Genomic DNA, 23554 nt, shown 5'->3' on the forward strand with positions numbered 1-23554 from the left:
AATTCTTTGGCGCTCAGCCTTCTTCACATTCCAGCTCTCACATCCATACATGACCACAGGAAAAACCATAGCCTTGACTAGACGGACCTTAGTCAGCAAGGTAATGTCTCTGCTTTTGAATATGCTATCTAGGTTGGTCATAACTTTTCTTCCAAGGAGTAAGCGTCTTTTAATTTCATGGCTACAATCACCATCTGCAGTGATTTTGGAGCCCCCAAAAATAAAGTCTGACACTGTTTCCACTGTTTCCCCATCTATTTCCCATGAAGTGATGGGACCGGATGCCATGATTTTTGTTTTCTGAATGTTGAGCTTTAAGCCAACCTTTTCACTCTCCTCTCTCATTTTCATCAAGAGGCTTTTGAGTTCCTCTCCACTTTCTGCCATAAGGGTGGTGTTATCTGCATATCTGAGGTTATTGATATTTCTCCCGGCAATCTTGACTCCAGCTTGTGTTTCTTCCAGTCCAGCTGTTCTCATGATGTACTCTGCATAGAAGTTAAATAAGCAGGGTGACAATATACAGCCTTGACGTACTCCTTTTCCTGTTTGAAACCACAGGGTGACAATATACAGCCTTGACATACTCCTTTTCCTATTTAGAACCAATCTGTTGTTCCATGTCCAGTTCTAACTGTTGCTTCCTGGCCTGCATACAGATTTCTCAAGAGGCAGGTCAGGTGGTCTGGCATTCCCACCTCTTTGAGAATTTTCTACAGTTTCTTATGATCCACACAGTCAAAGGCTTTGGCATAGTCAATAACGCATAAAGAGATGTTTTTCTGGAACTCTCTTGCCTTTTCCATGATCCAGTGGATGTTGGCAATTTGATCTCTAGTTCCTCTGCCTTTTCTAAAACCAGCTTGAACATCAGGAAGTTCATGGTTCACGTATTGGGGAAGCCTAGCTTGGAGAATTTTGAGCATGACTTTACTAGCGTGTGAGATGAGTGCAATTGTGTGGTAGTTTGAGCATTCTTTGGCATTGCGTTTCTTTGAGATTGGAATGAAAACTGACTTTTCCAGTCCTGTGGCCACTGCTGAGTTTTCCAAATTTGTTGCCATATTGAGTGCAACACTTTCTCAGCATCATCTTTCAGGATTTGAAATAGCTCAACTGAAATTCCATCACCTCCACTAGCTTTTTTCATAGTGATGCTTTCTAAGGCCCACTTGACTGCACATTCCAGGATGTCTGGCTCTAGATGAGTGATCACGCCATCGTGATTATCCGGGTCGTGAAGATCTTTTTTGTACAGTTCTTCTGTGTATTCTTGCCACCTCTTCTTTAAGGGCCTAGAGCTGATAGATAGAGTGCCTGATGAACTATGGAATGAGGTTTGTGACATTGTACAGGAAACAGGGATCAAGACCATCCCCATGGAAAAGAAATGCAAAAAGCAAAATGACTGTCTGGGGAAGCCTTACAAATAGCTGTGAAAAGAAGGAAAGTGAAAAGCCAAGGAGAAAAGGAAAGATATAAGCATCTGAATGCAGAGTTCCAAAGAATAGCAAGAAGAGATAAGAAAGCCTTCCTCAGTGATCAATGCAAAGAAATAGAGGAAAACAACAGAATGGGAAAGACTGGCACACTACACACATAGAAATTCTCTCAGTCTTGAAGGAGTTCTTCTGCCACCTCCCACCAAAGTCTCCTTCATTTTTATGAACTTGAGGGTTGGAATAGGGATGGAAGGGCTAGGAGTGTAAAGGACCAATTATTAATTCACAATTGGAAAAAAATGTTTTCAAGGTTCCTTTTTTCCCCATAAGGAGTTATCAGCAGAGGCACTTAAGGGTAATGATTTGAGGATCTCAAAGAGACCTAAGGATGAAGGTGACTGTGTTAAGACCACAAATCTGAATAATGTCCTGACTGACCAGAGGGGCCAGAATCCTTTTGCACATGCATATATTATAGTCTTTGTATGCTATAATACAATTTCCTTTAGCGACTAATGCACTAGCCATGTGCAAACTCTGGTATGGGAAGGGCAGTGTTTCCCCATGACACCTGCCAGAAAAAGCCTTTGTAATTGCTATGGTCAGGCCTGAAAAAGCACATACAAGTTTTCTGGCCAGGAGCCAAACACCTCAATAGGAAGGAGGGGCCTGAAAGAGTGAGGAAACAGCAGGTGAGAAATCCCTCAGAGGGAATCATGGCTGGACTATCAGAAAACCAGCAAAGAGGTAAGAATAGGTGTTTAAAGTGAGCTGTAAAAGGAAGATGTTAGGTGATGAAGTCGAAAAACTGCCAAACTGGACATAGCTTGGAAAACCCTGGGAGAACTCTGGTTTTCACTCTGAGAAAGGTGGAAAATGACTGGATGATTTTGGTAAAAACAAAAAAGCAATGATCTAACTAAAAAAAAAAAATGTTCCTTTCTAGGGCTTTCCTGGTGGCTTAGATGGTAAAGAATCCACCTGCAATGTGAGAGACTTGGGTTCAACCCCTGGTTTGGGAGGATCCCCTGGAGGAGGGCATGGCAACCCACTCCAATATTCTTGCCTGGTGAATCTCCATGGACACAGGAGCCTGGTGGGCTACAGTCCATGGGGTTGCAAAGGGTCAGACATGACTGAGCGACTAAGCACAGCACAGCACACACCACCTTCTAAGTTTAGAATAAAGTGTTAAAGGTGTTAGGTGGGAAACCACCCACCCTGGTCAGGCATATTAGACCATAATAAATACTTGCATTAGTTATTTTACAACAGGAGATCCTAGTAAAGAACATAGAACTAACAAGCCACCATCAACTGGAAGAATTCAGGAAAGGTCAAAAGGAGATATTGTGTGTCCTACCACTTCCCAGAATCATCCTCAATGGAATCCTCCTAGCTGACCAATGCATGTGCCACCAGGAAGGACCCTGAGTCAGAATAATTGGCCAGAGTCAACCCAGAAATTAATCCCATCACTATAAAACTTGAGACTTCAAGCCACATGGCAGAGCAGTCCTCCTGGGTTCCCTTAGCCTCCTACTCTCCACCTGGGTACCTCTTTGTAATAAAGTCTCTTGCTTTGTAGGCATGTGTGTCTCCTGGGACAATTCATTCCTTAGTGTTAGACAAGAGCCTGCTTTTGAGCCCTGGAAGGGGTTCCCTTTCCTGAAACAAAGAGAGATGGAAGAGGAAGAGATACCAGTTAAAAAGCTCATGAAATGATCCAGGAAGATAAATGATGGAGGTTTGGACTGGGTTGATAGAGTAGAGATAATGAAAACTGATGGGATTCTTAATATTTGAAGATAGAACTGGAGAACTTGCTGATGGGTTAGATGTAAGAGAAAGAAAGGAGTCAAGCTTCTGCCACGATATTTACCCTAAGCAACTAAAAGAATGGGATTCCTAGTTATTGAAATGAGAAAGATTGTCAGAAAGCAGGGTAATGTGTTTTGGAGTGGAGGAAGGGGAGATTTTTGATATCTTGTAGATACTCTACTGATTATCATGTGGTTAATAACAATGGCTATGTTGTTGTTGCTGTTGTTCAGTCGCTAGGTCATGTCCAACTTTTTGTAACCCCATGGACTACAGCATGCCAGGCCTTCCTGTCCCTCATTTTCTCCCAGAGTTTGCCCAAGTTATGTCCATTAAATCAGTGAGGCCATCCTTTCATCTCATCCTCTGCTGGCCTCTTCTCCTTCTGTCTTCATTCTTTCCCAGCATCACGGTCTTTTCCAATGAGTTGGCTGTTCTCATGAGGTGGCCAAAGGATTGAAGCCTCAGCTTCAGTATCAGTCCTTCCAATGACAATGACTATAAGACGGCATTAATATTTTTAGATCCAAAGATCATCCAGGGAAATGATTCAGGCTGAAGATCTAAATGTAGGCATTTTCAGCACATAATCGGAATTCAACATGACAGGGTTAAAAAAAATCATAGAGTATGTGAGTGTAGAGAGAACTTGTGGAAAGATTAAGCCCAGAGGCACATCAGTATAAGAGATCCTGAAGATAAGCAGGAGACTGATTAGGATTAGAATGTTAAAAAGGGAAGGAAGTAATCCAGAAGAGTGAGGTGGTGTCTTAAATACCTGAAGAGGCAGCATTGCCAAGAAATGAAGGGTTTCAGTTTGATTACATGCTGCTGAGAAGTTACCTTTTAACTTCCCTGGACAAGAGCAATTTATGTTGGGAGGAAAGTCTTACTGAAACTTGTTCATCAGTATATTGGAAGAGAGGAATCAGAGTTTAGGCTACTTATTCAAGGAGCTTTGCTATTAATGTTTAGAAAGAAACATAGAAAAGAAAGGAGTGGGTATTTAATCCTTTTCTTGTTTCTTGTAATGGGAGAAACTATAGCCCATTGGTGTGCCAATGGGGATGAGGAAGTAGGCAATAAAACACTAATGATTCAAAAAACTGAAGGCAGAATACCTAGAGAAATGCCCTTGGATAGGTAAAAGAGATGGATCTGGAACTCCAGTGGAGGGATTGTCCTTAGACTGGAGCATGAATAGTTCATCCAAACTGATGGAAGTCAAATATGAGGGCAGGGATACAAAGTGCATTGGGTACCTGAGATGGTAGAAATTCGTAGAAATTCTTTTCTGACAGCTGATGGCTTCTAGTTTCTGAGTGACCTGGAATGCAAGATTGTTAGGGCAAGTGAACAAGGAGGAGAAACTGCTGAAGCTTTGAGAAAAGAAAAGGAAATTTACAGAAGTCACTTCTGACTATCAATTGGACAAATGAAGCATGCCTGCTTGCTTGCTTCACTTCAGCCATGTCCAACTCCTTGTGACCCTGTAGACTATAGCCCACTAGGCTCCTTTGTTCATGGGATTCTCCAAGCAAGAATACTAGATGGAGTTACCATTTCCTTCTCCAGGGAATCTTCCCAACCCAAGGATTGAACCCATGTCTCTTGTGTCTCCTGCATTGACAAGCAGATTCTTTACCACTAGACCCACCTGGGAAGCTCAAATGAAGAATAATATTATAGAAATGCCAATTAACACTAATTGCTGACAAAATTTTAAGAGTAATGAATATTAAATGAAATAAGCAAGAATGGTTTACTTTTTTCTCTATCTGTAACCAATTGAGTGGCTGTAGACAAAAAATAAACTGAGAGTTGAATTTAAACAGTTAAATTTTTGCTCCATCAGTATGACAAAAAAAGAATATTTTTAGTGATCTGCTCCCCTAATCTACTATTTTAACTTTACTCCCTCACTGCTAAAATCTTTTAGAACATCGAGAGTTTAATGTCTTTTAGATAATCTGGCTTGGAAGAATGCAGATAAATTCCCTTGTGGATAAATTCAGATTATCTAATCTATTTAAAGCAACACCAGAGAACAAAACTCTTCTTTTTTGAAGACATCTTTTATTATTTGTTGTTGTTCAGTTGCTTAGTTGTGTCCAACTCTTTGCAACACCATGGAGTACAGCTTGCCAGACTTCTCTGTCCTTCACTATCTCCCAGAGTTTGCTCAAACTCATGTCTATTGAGTCCATGATGCCATCCAACTATTTCATCCTCATCCTTTTCTAACTTAAAACATAATAGCTAAGAATGTTAGATAGTTTTCCCTTAAGACTTATACTAAGATATCAAGCCACTTCCTAACTTCCTACTTGAAACTGAAATTCAAATTTCCATCTTTCCAATTATAACTTGTCAGACAAACCAATCTGAGGAGGGGAAAAATGTATTGTTGTTTTGATTTCACACATGTGTGTATACACACGACCACACACACCCAACTTGGCAGCAGAATAAAGTTCTGCCCAGTCTTTTAGCTATCTCCAAGTCGTAAGCCATAGCTGCTAAAGGCTGCGGCTATTCCAAGTTAATTATCTGACAATGAGAACCTGAGGTTGGATCAAGTAGAGCGTCAGTAGCATTGCCCATCACTGACCCAGAGGAAGCCAAATTCAGGGGAAGAGGGATGAAAAAAGTAAAGAGATGAAAATATTTTCTTTATTTTCTTGAAGAGAAAACCGTGTAAAGATTCATTTTAAAAAGGCAACCTAGATGTCCATCAGTGGATGAATGGATAAGAAACCTGTGGTACATATACACAATGGAGTATTACTCAGCCATTAAAAAGAATACATTTGAATCAGTTCTAATGAGGTGGATGAAACTGGAGCCAATAATACAGAATGAAGTAAACCAGAAAGAAAAACACCAATAGAGTATACTAACACATATATAGAGAGTTTAGAATGATGGTAGCGATAACCCTGTATGCGAAACAGCAAAAGAGACACAGATGTATAAAACAGACTTTGGGACCCTGTGGGAGAGGGAGAGGGTGGGATGATTTGGGAGAATGGCATTGAAACATGTATACTATCATGTAAGAAACGAATTGCCAGTCTAGGTTCGATACAGGATACAGGATGCTTGGGGCTGGTGCACTGGGATGACCCAGAGGGATGATATGGGGAAGGAGGTGGGAGGGGGGTTCAGGACTGGGAACTCATGTACACCTGTGGTGGATTCATGTCAATGTATGGCAAAACCAATACAGTATTGTAAAGTAAAATAAAATAAATTTTAAAAAAAAAGAAAGAAAATAAATAAAAAGTTTAGGGGCTTCCCTGGTGGTCCAGTAGTTAAGAATCTGCCTTGCAATGCAGCAGACACGGGTTTCATCCCTGATTTGTGAAGATTCCATCTGCTCTTGGGACATACATAGCCACAATTATTGGAGCCAGTGCACTGTTGAACCAGTGAGCTGTAATTAAAGTAGCCTCCACTCATTGCATCTAGAGAAAGCCTGTTGCACAGCAAGGAAGACCCAGCTCAGCCAAAAATAAATAAGTAAATAATAAAAATTTTTTAAATAAAAATTTATTAAAAATAAAGATTTGAGCCCATTATGCTTTAAAAAATGTTTTTATAGAAGGAAAGAGAAAACATCGATTGTATTTACTCTTTGCTTGTGCATGGTGTTCAGATATGAGTGCGTGCGTGCTCAGTCATGTCCAACTCTTCCCAACCCTATGGACTGTAGTCCGCCAGGCTCCTCAGCCCATGGAATTTTCCAGGCAAGAATACTGGAATGGGTTGCCATGCCCTTCTCCAGGGGATCTTCCTGACCCAGGGATGGAACCCATGTCTTTTGGGTCTCTGGCATTGGCAGGCAGATTCTTTACCACTAGTGCCACCTGGGAGAAAGCATCCATTGTATTTACTCTTTCCTTGAACATGATGTTCAGATACTGGCCCATTTTCCTAGTAATGTAGTTTCTCTATGAGCCAAAGTCAAGACCAAATTCTCACTGGGCCAATAAGTCATCCTTGGGCTTCCTCCATTACCATTTTATGATAGATAAGAGAAGTACTTATATGCCCACATTAGGTAAACACATCTTTACTATTACAAGGAAAAGTAGGAACAGAGAAATGTTAAATTACTATCAAGCTACATTGAATTAACACTAGTACCTATTTCCTTAACTTCAATTTTTAAACTTAAATATGTCATGTATATGCATATGCATGTGTTCATGTATTTAAAATAATTTTTTGGAGATGAAGCAAAAACAGAAAAATATCTTAGCTAAAGTTTCCTTGAAGTTTTTAGGAAAACAGGGGAAAGGTATTTATTTCAGCTTAACAAATGATGAACAAACAAAAGCTGAACAAACACACAATGCTACATCATTGTCAAAGGACTCAGCCTTTAATAATGGGTGATTTGAACCCTTGCTATTGGAAAAGAAACTTAAAAAAGAGAATGTTAAAAATATTGACATATATAACACATTACACTGTTTAAATAAAAATCTTATTTTTAATTGGAAATTGGCACCTTGCCACTAACTAAACTTGACTTCAAAAGCAACAGCTGGGAAAGCATCTTTTTAGTTCTTAATTACTGTAGTATGTAAACCAACTTCTTTTTCCTCTTCATAAGGCACTTGTCTAGCCTGAGGATGAGATCAAAGCACAAGATTCGGGAAAAGAAATGATGACCTAGACCGTAAATACGAAATCTAGTAAAGTACCACTAGGAGCCTCGATAATAAACTTATACCAGATTCCTTTCATTATATAAAGTCAGATTGTTGAGAATCATGCTGAACAATTTGAGTGAAATTGAGGAAAACTTAGCTCAAGAATATCTTTTCCTCTAAAATGCTATTACAAAACTGGAAAAGCAAAATGATGCAATATGAGCTCAGTTTTCTTCGGACTACCAGGGTCCATAAAGCATGTGAAAGTTGGGAAAAAGCGAAAAGACACCTCTCTGCTGTTGAGCATTGGGACTGACTGCCTCTTACTCTTCTCAATCTTGTTTACTTGTGATTCTCATCTTCAATATTTCCTACTACAATTTCTAAGGAACCCCATAAGAAATAATATAAGACAAAATGAGGTACTTGCTTCTCTGTTCCATGTAAGGTGAAGTAGTTTTGAGAGTCCTTTCTTTTCCAAAATGGGAATGGAGTTTCTAAGGAAAAAAAAAAGGGGGGGGGGGAATATGGTTTGCTTTATAAAAAGTTAAAGCAGGCTCTCCCTTAATGCTCTGCATGTTTGCAACACTTAGGGCTCACAGAACAACAACAACAACAACCAAAACTGGAAAATCAGAACTTTATATGTATATTATTTTTTTTCCTCTATTCCACCTGACCCAAATCAGGCACTTTTCAAAATGACTGCATTCTTATTAGTCAATTAACTAGCACCTTTAGTATATAATGATCTTACTTCAAGTTAAATAAAACCATCTTTTAAAATATATTTAAAAATCAATAGAATAATGTCTAAGGTGTTAATACTTTTTCTCCTTTATGAATAATCTTGACACTGGATATAACACAATGAAAGAAAAACCATTCTGGAAAATTCTAATATGAAAACATATTAATTAAAACATTTGCTGTATAAATTCCAAGCATGCTGGCTGGGTTTAGAGAGGTATCATCCTGAAATGTTGATCCAGAAGGCTGGAAGTAAAGTTGTATGCATGAAGGCTAAGTCGCTTCAATCATGTCTGACTCACTGCGACCCCATGGACTGTAGCCTGTCAGGTTCCTCTGTCCACTGGTTTCTCCAGGCAAGAATACTGGAGTGGGTTGCTATGCCCTCCCCCAGGCGACCTTCCTGACCCAAGGATCAAACCCGTGTCTCTGGTGTCTCCTGCATGGCAGGCGGGTTCTTAACCATTAGTGCCACATGGGATGTTATATTGTGAGAAAGAGAAAAAAGTCATCCATTTTTCCTTTAAAATCAAAGTACCAGGGTAGTCTTGCATAGTCAAACTAGCGCCCAACTACTTCTGATGTATCTGCAAGTCTTAGCACTGTTAAAAGGACTTAAAAAAAAAAAAAAAAAAAAAACCTGGGGGGGCGGGGAAAGCACTTAGTGTAAGGAAGATGTGCTTTACTACTGACAATTTCCTAGTAAGTCCCGAGTACCCTCTGGTGGCTCGGACGATAAGGCATCTGCCTACAATGCGGGAAACCCCGGTTTGATCCCTGGATCGGGAAGATCCACTGGAGAAGGAAATGGCAATCCACTCCAGTACTATTGCCGGGAAAATCCCATGGACAGAGGAGCCTGGTAGGCCACAGTCCATGGGGTCGCAGAGAGTCAGACATAACTCAGGGACTTCGCTCTTTCCTAGTAATTCAGTCACCTTACAGTATGTCGGATATAAATTAGGTAGCCAGGATTTGGCAATATGGCAGAAGAGCAGAGTTATAGGTTTCTAAAATGACCAAGATTTATTATAACTGCTAATCTGTAATATGACTCTGGTTTTTATTTCTTTGCTTGGTTTTTGTTTTCTTGTTTTTTGGAGATTTGTTTAGTTTTTACAGAAAGCATAGTAAAGGGGGAAATGATAATTCTTATATAAATATACTGGCAAGTGTTATATGAAGAAACAAAAATAATTCAACCTAATACATCCATTCATATAAAAAGTGTGGAGGCATGTAATGTAGTATGTTTGCCTTAATTCTTGTATAACTTGATTAACTTGCATTGTGTTTCAGTGACACCATCTTTAGAATGGGGAATTCTGAACTGACAGCAGTATACATTCAGTTCATTTCTGACATATGTGCTGCTTCTCACTTAGATAGTACAATCTTTCCAATCCGATGAGGAATTCAGTGAACCCTAAGGACAAAACCTTTCGGAGATGTTATTGATAAAACATGTAGAAAAAATATATTTTTTTACTAATGAAATTTTCATAGCCTCAAACGTTCCTTTGAGTTACCTAGTTAGAAGTAACATAACCAGTGGTATCTGATTTTGTGTTGTTATTGTTGTAGTTGTTTTATTTCACTTAATCTGCCACCGCTCTGTTGCTAACTCGTATCTGACTCTTTCGTGACCCCATGGACTGTAGCCAGCCAGGCTTCTCTGTCCATGGGATTATCCAGGCAAGAATACTGGAGTGGGTTTTCATTTCCTTCTCCATTTTACTTGATATTTGTTACATATTGATCTTATAATGGATTTATTTGCAAGTAGTATAGTGAAGTGTGAACTGTGACTCTGGATTCAGGGAGAATTCTATGTGAACTTGAAAATTATTCAAATTTGAATCCCTCTGCTGCTTTTACTAGCCAAAGGGCTTTAGGGAACTAACTTCATATATATATACATGATATCATTAATATATCTGAGACATATTAATGACATCATAGAGTTACTGAAGTGTTAAATTAGATATGTGAAAATGATTTATCATATAATAGTTAAGCTTGTTATATGCTATTTCTCTTCCTTGCCCCAAACCTTGGTAGACATAAATAAGGTTATACATGTTGTCAATGATATTAGCAGCAATCCATGATACTTACACGTATTTAAATATCAGTACTGCATATTTAAAATGTTCCATTTTGTTTCTCGTACTTTCTTACTGCAAGCAGGTTAAAAAGTCATTCAATTATAGATGCTAAGGATTCATTGTTAAAGTGTTCTTTCAAGAAAACTAATTAATATGAGTGCAAAAAAGCCGAAACACTAGTCACAAGATTTTTTTTTTTAATCAAAATTTGCTTAGATGTTAAAATATCAGATAATTTAAAAATTGGGATTTTTTCCCCTTCTTATCTGAATGCCAGAACTACTTGATTCTGGAGAATTCTGCTAAATAATCATTCAAATAATTGCTAATCCAAACAGGGATGATCCAGGGGCTTATATGTTAAGTCGGCATTATAAAGCAAGACGATATTATAGATAAGATCCTCCTAGAGGAATTGCTTTATACACCTACAGGTACCTGTTAAGTGTTTCTGTAAAGCAGTGCTTAAATATTAGCATTTTTTTTACTTGAGGGAAAGTGAACATACAGGGAAAAGAAAAAGATTTAGAAGATTCTGGTGTTTGTTTTCAAATTGTGTACACCCTTGAAAAACTAGAGGGAGACACTTTCTGATCATCGTGCAAATATATAACCAATACCCTCTCCTAAGTAAGTCAGATGAGTAGGTAAATATAGAAGGCTGTGATGATGAGCGTTTGTATCCCTAACACATTCTTCCCCCAGGTTAACTTGCTAGGTTAATTCATCCCTAGATAGTCATTCTTAAACTTCCTTTAATTGGCAATTGAGAGGTATTTCAGCAGACAGGCGTGCTGCAGATACCCTAAAGACAACAAAAGGGGAAAAGTTAACAAGGGGTTCTGAGGCACTGCGACAAGGGTGACAAGGTTTGTTAAGCACGAATAAAGGGGACGAGCATTGCAGGAGGTATTATGGATTGGCAGCCTTTTCAGAAAGGTCAGCAGCTTCCTTTTATAATTGCTTCCATTCATTTCAATACAGTTTGCAGAACACTGTAAGGCCAGAAGCTGTCTAAAGGCACACTTATAATTTCCCTTCCTTTGCAGTATCTCTTTCATTCAAAATAACTTTTCCTTTAGCATGCTTAAAAAAATCACATGTAAAGAAATTATATTTTTAAATTTGGGTTAAAATTCTCTTCTAAATCTCTAGTAAACTTTGTATGATTCATTTGAGAAAAATAGAAAATGACTTTTGCTTATGGTGAAAATTCACTTTTATTTTTTAAATGTCATTAAGTGTCTAAAACATTTTTGGTTCAGCAGGACAAACATTTTGTCTTTTGGAACATAAATTATTCTAAGTATTAGAGAGCAAGATTTCAAAATATATGTAATTCCTTCCTCCCTCAATTTTCCTTCTCCCTCAATTTTTCTTTTCAAATTCTGCTTGATCTTTTTTTTATCTTTTTTTATACTTAGCAAACTTAATCCAACTTGAGTTAACCTGTTTGAGCCATTGAGAACAATTTCCAATGCACATATTGTTCAAATTTCAAATACATTTGGGATGTTTCTTTGAGATATATTTTTCTAGTCTCATCATCCTAAATTAAGAATCAGTAGTTTCAAGAGGAGAGCCAAAAATCTGCATTTACAACAGCATCCCATTTTCCAGGTGATTTTGATGTAAAACTTTTTAAGACAATTACAGAAATAACATATAAAATCACAAAGTAACAAAAGAAAAAGTAGTTACAAAGGAACAACATTATTTGTCTTTCATAAATCCATGAAGCCAAAGATGTTTAGGCAAAGATATTATTTTAATTTGGGCAATTTTTTTCTGAGTCATTATGTTATTATTTGAGTAATCCTGCTCAAGACAGTCACTCAGTCGTGTCCGACTTTTTGCGACCCCATGAATCGCAGCACGCCATGCCTCCCTGTCCATCACCAACTCCTGGAGTTCACTCAAACTCATGTCCATTGAGTTGGTGATGCCATCCAGCCATCTCATTCTCTGTCGTCCCTTATCCTCCTGCCCTCAATCCCTCCCAGCATCAGGGTGTTTTCCAATGAGTCACCTCTTCGCATGAGATGGCCAAAGTACTGAAGTTTCAGCTTTAGCATCAGTCCTTCCAATGTACACCCAGGACTGATTTCCTTCAGAATGGACTGGTTGGATCTCCTTGCGGTCCAAGGGAGTCTCAAGAGTCTTCTCCAACACCACAGTTCAAAAGCATCAATTCTTCGACACTCAGCTTTCTTCACAGTCCAACTCTCACATCCATATATGAGCACTGGAAAAACCATAGCCTTAACTAGATGGACCTTTGTTTGCAAAGTAATGTCTCTGCTTTTGAATATGCTACCTAGATTGTCATAACTTTCCTTCCAAGGAGTAAGCGTCTTTTAATTTCATGGGTGCAATCACCATCTGCCGTGATTTTGGAGCCCCAAAATATAAAGTCTGACACTGTCTCCACTGTTTCTCCATCTATTTCCCATGGCAACTGGACCCATCATGGATGCTTAAAATAAATAAATACATGTGTATAGAAAGATGGTACTTATGAACCTATCTATTGGGCAACTATGGAGATACAGACATAGAGAATAGAATTTTGCACACTGTGGGAGAGAGAAGGTGAGATGATTTGAAAGAGTAGCATTGAGACACATACATTACCCTATGCAGATAGCCAGTGGGAATTTGCTCTGTGACAAAGAGAACCAAGGCCCATGCTCTGCAATAATCTAGAGGGTGGGATGGGGAGGAAGATGAGAGAGAGGTTTAAGAGGGAGGAGACATATGTATACCTTTGGCTGATTCGTGTTGATGTACAGTAGAAACCATCATAATATTGTAAAGTAATTATCTTCCAATTAAAACTAAAATATAATTTAAAAAGCAAATAGATACATGCATATAGTTTTTAGATTTAAAAACAGACATATGGAATATAATAATATTTTCTTTAGTAGTTTTTGAAAAGTAGGAAAACATGAGTAGACAATATTTTTACAAATCATATGTTTGTGAGTACTTCTGAGTAGTCTGAAGTGAAAGCTGCTCAGTTGTGTCCAACTTTTTGTGACCCTATGTAGCCTGCCAGGCTCCTCTGTTGATGGAATTCTCCAGGCAAGAATACTGAAGTGGGCTGCCATTCCCTTCTCCAGGGTATCTTCCTGACCCAAGGATTGAACCTGGGTCTCCTGAGTTGCAGGTGGACCCTATACAGCCTGAGACACCAGGGAAGCCCTGTGAGTAGTGTGCATTTTGCTTTTTTTTAATTTATAAAGTTTTCCTCCCGCCTTTGGATCCAATTTCCCACTGGTTCTCTCTTCCTATTGCACCTGTTATCGTGACATAGCATACAAATTTCATATTTGTGTATTTGTATTTGAGTGGAAATTGCTGAGACTCATCCTCCCACAGCAAACTTATGTAGGTGGTCAGTTCTGCTGGAGGGAGAGAAGCACAGTCTTCCCCTTTTTCATTCAGTATTCAGCCAGAAGTTGGACATGTGACTTCATTTCAGCCAATCAGAAACCCTGAAAAATTGGATCTTGTACTAGTGGCAGAGGGAACAACTGGAGGTCGGATTTCCAGCAGCAGCCTGGGTGTTGTGCAAACCATATGGCTTTGGCTGCATGCTCCTTGTGTGATTCCTGCTGTCTTTTGTGTTCTGCCAATTTTCCAACCTTGGTTTGTCAGATTTTTACTAGTTTACTGAGTCTAAATTTACTTGCAATGATACTTTTATTGTTTAAAAATATTTTTCCCCCATCCTGATGCTTTTAACCAAGAACATTAGATGAAGCCCTTTGTTTTATTGATTTTTTTTCATTGACAAAGGCATATCTGGTAATGAACACAGATTTGTGTAAAATTTAGGAATTATTCATGATCATATCATCAATGATAGGCTATTAGTTCATCTCGACATTATACAGGAAATTTGAAAGAATGTAATTAGGAGCACATAAAAATAATTCAGTAAGAATTTCAGATGTATACACAGCTGTATCAGGGAAACATTCCCACTGATTTGGGCTCATGTGGATTTCTGTTTTACCATATTTTTTAAAAGTGGTTGGAAGTTAAGCAAAGTGAGAAGCCATAAATTATCTGGAACTCAACTGTGCAGATATGTTAGGGAATAAAACTTGAGAATGACTTGCTAAGATCAAATTTTAAAATTGTATGTAGAAAGCTTTCTAATGTATGCAGAAATAAGAATTGAGAAAATTGAAGACATGTACATATCTACATAATTACTTTTCAAACATATGGGCTGTCATGTGTTGAGTGCTTTAGAAAGGAAACTAAAATCTAAACTCATGAATGAGAAACAGAAGATTTCAGCTTTAGCTAAAGTGTTCCCCTTTACTCAACACATGTATCAAGGTGATACAGTGGAGCTAGAACTGGTGGGATAGCTAGTTAAAGTAAGTTATTATTTGTTTATTATAATTGAATAAGTAAGGAGACCCCCACACCCATTATAAAACCTTCATTTACTTATGTTTAGTATTATGTCATGGGAAATTTTTAATTTTATCAGATATTCACTTTGGCTATTTTAGAATGGTATGAGAAAAATAATATTAATACTAGTGGCAGTTAAATAAGAATCCATCACAGTGAAAGGAGAACACCTCGATAGATGTGGTAAAGAAAAGTCTTTCTTTGAAAAAGTTTTAAATATTATTTAATGATTTATAAAATGGTTGCATACATTTTTTGGTCTCTTGAATTCTTTGAAGAGAAGAGAACTTGCAAGAAATGTACTCACTACAATATGCTGAATATATGTCTGAATAAATAAATGTATCCAAGAAATAGGAAAAAAAAAAGTACTTAGTTCCTTAGGTATAATAGTAATGATTGTTGCATTCATAAAATATTTCTAAGCATTCCCCTTACCAGGCAATTGCTAACACTTCATTTCCTCACCCCCTTTGGAAATAGATGTGACCATATGATTCATTTTGCCCAATGAAATAGGAAAGAATGTCATTTCTGGATGGTAATTTTTGAAACCAGTGTACAAAAACTGCTTTCTAATTATTATTATTATTATTGTGAAAATTACAGATTAACATACTGAGATGAAGCCTTATTCAACTCAAATTCTTCAGTGCTATAGTCAAGAGCAAAACCTCTAGCTTATCCACAGTAAATACATATAATGGACAAAAAATATGAAATGCAATTTTAGGTATTGTTATTGTGGCATAACCTCGCTATTCACACTGGGCCATAGGATAACTGTGAGGATTAAGTAAAATAATCAAGGCGAAAATGCATTAGCAAATATCTGTTTTATCGACTATGCCAAAGCCTTTGACTGTGTGTATCAAAATAAACTGTGGGGAATTCTGAAACAGATGGGAATACCAGACCACCTGACCTGCTTCTTGAGAAATCTATATGCAGGTCAGGAAGCAACAGTTAGAACTGGACATGGAACAACAGACTGGTTCCAAATAGGAAAGGGAATACATCGAGGCTATTTATTGGCATCCTGCTTATTTAACTTATATACAGAGTGAAGTGAAGTGAAGTGAAGTGAAGTGAAGTGAAAGTCGTTCCGTTGTGTCTGACTCTTTGCGACCCCATGGACTATACATATATGGTCCATGGAATTCTCCAGGCCAGAATACTGGAGTGGGTAACCTTTCCCTTCTCCAGGAGATCTTCCCAACCCAGGGATCGAACCCAGGTCTCCTGCATTACAGGCGGATTCTTTACCAGCTGAGCCACAAGGGAAGCCCAAGAATACAGAGTGGGTAGCCTATCCCTTCTCCATCAGTTCTTCCTGACCCAGGAATTAAGAATGCTGGGCTGGACGAAGCAAAAACTGGAATCAAGATTTCCAGAAGAAATATCAATAACCTCAAGTATGCAGATAACATCACCCTTATGGCAGAAAGTGAAGAACTAAAGAGCCTCTTGATGAAAGTGAAAGAGGAGAGTGAAAAAGTTGGCTTAAAGCTCAACATTCAGAAAACTAAGGTCATCAGAAAACTAAGATCATGGCATCCGGTCCCATCACTTCATGGCAAATAGATGGGGAAACAATGGACACAGTAGTTGACTTTATTTTGGGGGACTCCAAAATCACTGCAGATGGTGACTGCAGCCATGAAATTAAAAGATGCTGACTCCCTGGAAGGAAAGTTATGACCAACCTAGACAGCATATTAAAAAGCAGAGATATTACTTTGCCAGCGAAGGTCCATCTAGTCAAGGTTATGGTTTTTCCAGTAGTCATGTATGGATGTGAGAGTTGGACTATAAAGAAAGCTGAGTGCCAAAGAATTGATGCTTTTGAACTGTGGTGTTGAAGACTCTTGAGAGTCCCTTGGACTGCAAGGAAATCCAATCCATCCATCCTAAAGGAGATCAGTCCTGGGTGTTCATTGGAAGAACTGATGTTGAAGCTGAAGCTCCAATACTTTGGCCACCTGATGCGAAGAGCTGACTCATTTGAAAAGACGCTGATGCTGGGAAAGATTGAGGGCACGAAGAGAAGGGGACGACAGAGTATGAAATGTTTGGATGGCATCACCGAGTCAATGGACATGAGTTTGAGTAAACTCTGGAAGTTGGTGATGGACAAGGAGGCCTGGTGTGCTGCGGTCCATGGGGTCTAAAAGAGGTGGACACAACTAAGCGACTGAACTGAACTGAACTGAAAGCAATTAGCCGATAGTAAAGTTTTATATATATGCTAATTTGATTTTATTTCTATATTGAGTTTCTTAGCATTTGTGAACATAAACACATTTAATACTGAAAATGACCAATTTAATTTAGCAAAACTCACTTTGAAAGAAATCAAGAGACAGGCCATTATTCAAATATACTCTCAAGAGTACAACTAAAAATCTTGAAGAGTTTTGTGACAATTTGGATAACTGTTCTCCATCATTATTAGCATTCTATCAATCATCAAAATTTGATATTTAAAAATCATTTTGAGTAACAACAAGTGGGTGGGCTGGGGGAACTGAGACTGAATATCTTCCATGGAATATTGAAATATCATAGAATATATCTACATGTTCTCATTTTTTTTCAATAGTTTCAACATAGTAGAAAGACCAAAATAATGATATTTTTCATACATTTACTTAAAATTTTTAGAGCAGATTTTTTCAAAGAAGCATAATGAAAATATCATAAATATTTACCAGTGTAACTTGTAATGTGTTCAAATAAGTCTTTGCATTGTCCCTTATCCACACTCTCCTAAAAAGTCAGAAGTGACCATTCTTATTCATGTTTTCTTAATAAGATGTCACCATTCTTATTCATGTTTTCTTAAGATTCCCAAGTGGTACTAGCAGTAAAGAATCTGCCTGCCAATGTAGTCTTAACTGACAAGGCTTCGAACCCTGGGTCGGGAAGATCCCATTCCAGGAGAATTGGACAGAGGAGTCTGGCAGGCTACTGTCCATGGGGTTGCAAAGAGCTCGACATGTCTGAACACAATCATGTTTTCTTATCAAGCTGAATACATTTTATAGAGATGTAAGTGGCTAAGTCAAAAGACAGATCATAGGAAAAAAAAAAAAAGTTAAAAATCCAGAAATTCTTTTTAAAATAGTATTCTCTGTGTGCATGTATTCCTTTAATACTATGAATGTTTGAGAAAGAAAATGTATAAAATTTATTTTAGTTATTTCAGTTCTAGGTTTATAATTTAACACTGTTAATATACTTCTAAATTTAGTGTTATATTAAAATCAACTCCTCTGCTCTCTCTATTCCTTTAAAATGCTACTTTAAGCTAATTCTCATTCAATCTAAATTTGAATGTGCACAAGAAATTGGGTGCTTATGGCACTCACCCATTTAGATGTCAGAAGAAGTTCTATATGTCCACTAAATTAAAACATCCTAATCATCAGCTGTCAAGCCTTGGAGAACTTGGCACTGTCTCATATTTCTGTTTATGACAGCTCGAAGAGGGCATGCTGTGAACTGCCTTTTTTTTCTCCCTTCTTAGAACCCAATTAAGAGTGACAAATGCAGGCATTTTAATATCCCAAATACAAATATGTGATATTAAGCATATATCTAGAGGTGAGGTCACTGACTTATTTGCCAATGTTCAACATTCCGAAATGGAAAAGTTAAGGTTTGTTTTGCCATCATTAATTCTCTAGCTCAAGACATCAAAATATTGCTTTGCCAAGTATGAATGGATCCTAGAAAGTGGAATTGCCTAAAGGTGGCAAAAGTATGACTAATTCCTAGGAAGAAAAAAACAAACATAGAGACCAATCTCTTTGAGAACATTACAGAAATAGAATAAATATTTAGTGGCCCAAGAAGGCAAAAATCCCTAAAAGGAGCAGACTTTTATTTGATGATTGTTGGAGAATTTTCTAGCACAAACTTTTTTTTTTTAAGGCTGCTAGAAAACAATAGATTGAAAGAAATCTAAGAGGAAGACATAGTCTATTTCCTGCCATTTAGCAACCAACTCTTCCTTACTAAGAAGTGTAGTATTTTGTGACAGAGCAAACAAAAAGATAAGATGTGATCCTCAATTAGGAATTATGTTAAAAAATAACTGTAATAAACTGTGTACCCAAGCAATATTATTACAGATGGATGGGCTTCGTTAGTCAGGCCATAGTACTGTCATTGACCCCAACAATCCATCTTCTCACAAGTCTTCCTTGTGTTTCCAAGGAAATAATCTGTAACTTCAGGCAGTTAAGAAAAATAAGAATAATAATTTGAAGAAGATCGAAACAATTCACATTGTCACATATTACGTATCTTAAATTTCATGATTGGTAAATTCAGTAAGCAGTTATAACATTGTAATGATATATACGTGCCCCTTAAGCTGTTTTGTAAACTTGGATCCTTTATATAACATAAGCAAAGGCATTTTAGAGATGGTCTAAATGCTCCAGTTTGAACATCCTGGATGTTTGGCATTGAAACTTGATATTCTCATTGCAGTATAAATTCTGTAAAAATCATGGACTTCCCTCTAGCTGTAAAGATGGTAGTTCTCTTTTTTGCCACTAAGCCACTGAGAATACTGATTACTGAGTTTATTACAGTACTTACTTAAGTGCTATCTTTTCAGTCAGCTCTCTGTTATTCATGAGCTGATTATCTAGGTGGTGAATTACCAGTGTTCCTCCTTCTCTGTTTTCCTCTACTCCCTACCCATTGACTATTTCCTTGCTTGTTAGCATTTCCACTGGTAGGTGAGCAACCGAAAGAAGGGTTGTTGAAATGCCAATCAATCAGTTTTATTACTTGTTAGCAAGCCCTTATAAAGGTTTGGTAGAAGAGGGAAGCTGAATGCAGTTGTTAAAATTAGGTTTGGGGGATTATCTGCGGCTTTTATTTATTCATGTTCTTTCTCTTGTCTATTAGCATAATCTATGACTATTGCATTTTACAATTATATCTTGAATAAAAATGTGCTTTTAGTAGACACAGCCACATTTTCTTAATAAAGCTGTGTATAGTCTGTGAAACACATTGGGAGCTTTCATTTATGTGGCATAAATATACATGTAAAATATTATGATTAAAAGTGACTACTTAAATAATGTTGGTAGTATTTAATAATTGATATTTACAACATGGAGAGAGAACTATCCAATGCAATATGCAATACTTAAAGTTTCCACCTGCAGGTTTCCATACTCTCTAGTTTCTAGTGCTTTGTAAGCATTCAGATTAGTATGAATTTCAGTTTATAATATACCAAGAAGCTTTAAGCTTAAGGCACTAGTGATATCATCATGTCCCTTTTCCATAGATAGTTCAACATAGTGGTTACTTACAGATGGTACAGTTCTGTGCCAATACCATTCTTTGAATCATCATTTGCCCCTTGACCCTCAATTGATAGACTTTCCATGCCTAGGTACTTTTAAAAATGCCAGTGCACAATATAATGAAATATTCTATTTCATTAAGAAATAAACAACCTTCCATAGAAATACCTAAAGTTTGCCAAGTGCATATTTTTCTTGTCTAAGAATCCAAACTTCTTGAATTACTACCTTGGTAATCTCTCATCCCATATCTAGTGATGTAGCAAAATAATCATTAGTGTAATCTTAATAGAGAAGGGAAAATATGAACCACTGTTTGCAGACAGCCTGAAATACTAATTCACATTAAATGTTAAGGATTTTTATCTTAAATGCTTTTTAAGGAAGTCAGTACACAATCTACTTTCTAGGGAGAGGAGCATTGAACTTTTGACTATGTGCAAGTATAAGTTGGGCTTCCCTAGTGGCTCAGAGACAAAGAATTCGCCTCCAATGCAAGAGCCACAGGAGACACGGGTTTGATTCCTAAGTTGGGAAGATCCTCTGAAGAAGGAAATGGTAACCCACTCCAGTATTCTTGCCTGGAGAGTCCCATGGACAGAGGAACCTGGCAGGTTACAGTCCATGGGGTCACAAGAGTTGGACGTGACTTAGCGACTAAACCACCACCAAGTGTAAGTTATTCACCCCATTTGAAATTACTTTGATGGCCTCTATAATGCTGTTTTTCTGCATAATAGTTGTCACACAGGACAAATACTTGTAAGAAATAGTTTGCCTGAGTCCTTGTGAGTCTCTTTTCACCTATAAGACAGCATACATTAAAATGAGGAATTGTTACCCAAGCCAGTTACAAATAAGACAACAGTCTGTCTTGACATTAACCACAATGTGAGTAGAAATTCAAATTTTAGTCATCATGTAGATATATTCTTGCCCAAAAAATTTTTGAGGTGGAGTCTAGAGTATTTGTAGGCCAGTTATATCAGGGACATAGATAAGATAAAGTGGATTCTCATGAATGAAGGAAAGGTTGTGAAGCCATATGGTGAGTGGTTTTCAATCCACTATATATCTCCATGTAATATTTCTCCCAATTTTGGCAAAGGCAGATGACATAGACACTAAAAAGAAAGCTACTTGGTTCTCTCTGAAATATACCAGAAAACCAACGCCATGCCTGAAGCCCTACCAAAACCTACACCTGTACTTTTTAGCATCAGGGAAAATACTTTAGGACCTCTCTTTAGCCCAACATGGTGTATCTTGCAGAAAATTGTGCAGATTTTCCAGGAATTAAGGTAATGCTGGGGAAGTAATTCTTCTATCAAGCTATGAATCTGAGGGTTATGAGGAAAACAGAGTGTAGTTAACGGTGGACAAGGGGCTTCCCTGATAACTCAGTTGGTAAAGAATCTGCCTGCAATGCGAGAGACCTGGGCTTGATCCCTGGGTTGGGAAGAGCCCCTGGAGAAGGGAATGGCTACCCACCCCAGTATTCTAGCCTGGAGAATTCAATGGACCGTATAGTCATGGGTTCACAAAGAATCAGACATGGCTGAGCAACTTTCACAATGATGGACAAATTCTTCAAGGCCAAGATTGGAGAATTGCTCCCATTGTCTGACTGAAGCTTTCTTTCAAGACCCAGTTAATATACCTTTGACTTCCTTTTTTTCCTTGGATATAAACTTGTTAATTAGCATGCAAGTATGAGTCCCTTGGACTGCAAGGAGATCCAACCAGTCCATTCTGAAGAGATCAGCAGTGGGTGTTCTTTGGAAGGAATGATGCTAAAGCTGAAACTCCAGTACTTTGGCCACCTCATGCAAAGAGCTGACTCATTGGAAAAGACTCTGATGCTGGGAGGGATTGGGGGCAGGAGGAGAAGGGGATGACACAGGATGAGATGCCTGGATGGCATCACTAACTTGATGGACGTGAGTTTGAGTGAACTCTGGGAGATGGTGATGGACAGGGAGGCCTGGCCTGCTGCGATTCATGGGGTCTCAAAGAGTCTGACACGACTGAGTGACTGAACTGAACTGAACTGATACAAATATTTGAAAACTGCATTCAGAAAGGAAGATAAAATGAATAATAAACATCCTTCAATTCCTGAATGTCTGCGAAAATGGAACTTTCACATTAAGTAGATAATGGTGGGTAAAATGATTGGCATACGAGTTTTTAATTATATGATTTTATTTTTTTTAATTTGGTTTTTACCTGGAGGAAAATTGTTTTACAATGTTGTGTTGATTTCTGTTCATGCTTCTACTCTTGTCGAATCTGGAGCTTAGTCAGGAGCTGTTGAAATACTTTCCCCTTTGGATTGCTTTGGGCACTGAGGTGAAGGCTGGGTGGCTACAAAATTCTCAAGCTGAAAAACTACAGAGGAAAGGTCATCTTTACTATCCTCTGTTATTCTTATTTCAGTGACAAGTTTGGTGGTTTAGTCACTAAGTCGTGGCCACCTCTTACAACCCAATGGACCCGCCAGGCTCCTCTGCCCATGGGATTTTTCCAAGCAAGAATACTGGAGTGGATTGTCATTTCTTTCTCCAGGGGATCTTCCCGACCCAGGAATTGAAACTGGTTCTCCTCAATGGACATGGATTTGGGTAGACTTCGGGAGTTGGTGATGGACAGGGAGGCCCGGCCTGCTGCAGTTCATGGGGTCGCAAAGAGTCAGACATGACTGAGTGACTGAACTGAACTGAACTGCATTGCAGGCAGATTCTTTAAAGACTGAGCTATGAGGGAAGCCCATGACAAGTTTACTATCCTGCATGTTTGTCTATACTGGCTTGGAAGGAATATAAAACACAAGTCACTGAAGAAAAATGTCTACTTTATTTGGCACATGCTGAACTTCCAAATTTTCCATATAATAAAAATTTCTGAAAGCTAGGGCTTATGTTTTCTGGTTTACTGCTTCATTCCCAGAGATAAAAGTGCTTGGCAAAAATTGTCTGTTAGGGACTTCCCTGGTGGAT

Source organism: Ovis aries, chromosome 3 (assembly GCF_016772045.2).
Source record: "Ovis aries strain OAR_USU_Benz2616 breed Rambouillet chromosome 3, ARS-UI_Ramb_v3.0, whole genome shotgun sequence".
NCBI lineage: Eukaryota > Metazoa > Chordata > Mammalia > Artiodactyla > Bovidae > Ovis > Ovis aries.